At 60.8% G+C, this 474-nt stretch overlaps 1 protein-coding gene across 2 annotated transcripts in view; it reads right to left on the reverse strand.

The window, feature by feature from the left end:
* The window catches only part of LOC113211521 (uncharacterized), a 181885-nt gene that overhangs the window by 16912 nt on the left and 164499 nt on the right, over positions 1-474 (reverse strand). The window lies entirely within an intron of this gene.

The following is a 474-nucleotide window of genomic DNA, read 5'->3' on the forward strand; positions in this document are numbered from 1 at the left end:
GTGAAAAGTCGCGGCTTCTCCCCCCCCCCCCCCCCCCCCCCCCCCCCTCCCTCCCCACCCGCAGTGTGGCAGTGCCCCCGCCGTACCAGACAGCCTTGATTGCCGTGACGTGTCGCAGGACCGCTTAAGGATTCAGACCCCCTCTCACCCCCCTCGGCCCCTGCCCTATACTCTGCCCTACACTCTCCCCTCCCCCCTCCAATCCCTCGATAGCAGAGTCTTCCCGTGGACCACTTTATTCCAGCAGGCGGTAGGGGAATCCCCTTCCCTTATACCGCGCGTCATCGCCACCATTTTACTTTCCTTTCCCCACACTTTATCCAGGGGATGATGTGGGGCGGGTCGAGGTAGATGTAGATCAGAAATGGATGAGAGAGCGGGAGCGCGAAAGAGAACGAGAAAGAACGGGAGAGAGCGGCAGGTAGAGACAGAGAGAGGAGAGAGGGAGAAAGAGAGAGGGAGAGAGAGAGAGAG

Source organism: Frankliniella occidentalis, unplaced genomic scaffold (assembly GCF_000697945.3).
Source record: "Frankliniella occidentalis isolate FOCC.00 unplaced genomic scaffold, Focc_3.1 Scaffold26, whole genome shotgun sequence".
Classification (NCBI taxonomy): domain Eukaryota; kingdom Metazoa; phylum Arthropoda; class Insecta; order Thysanoptera; family Thripidae; genus Frankliniella; species Frankliniella occidentalis.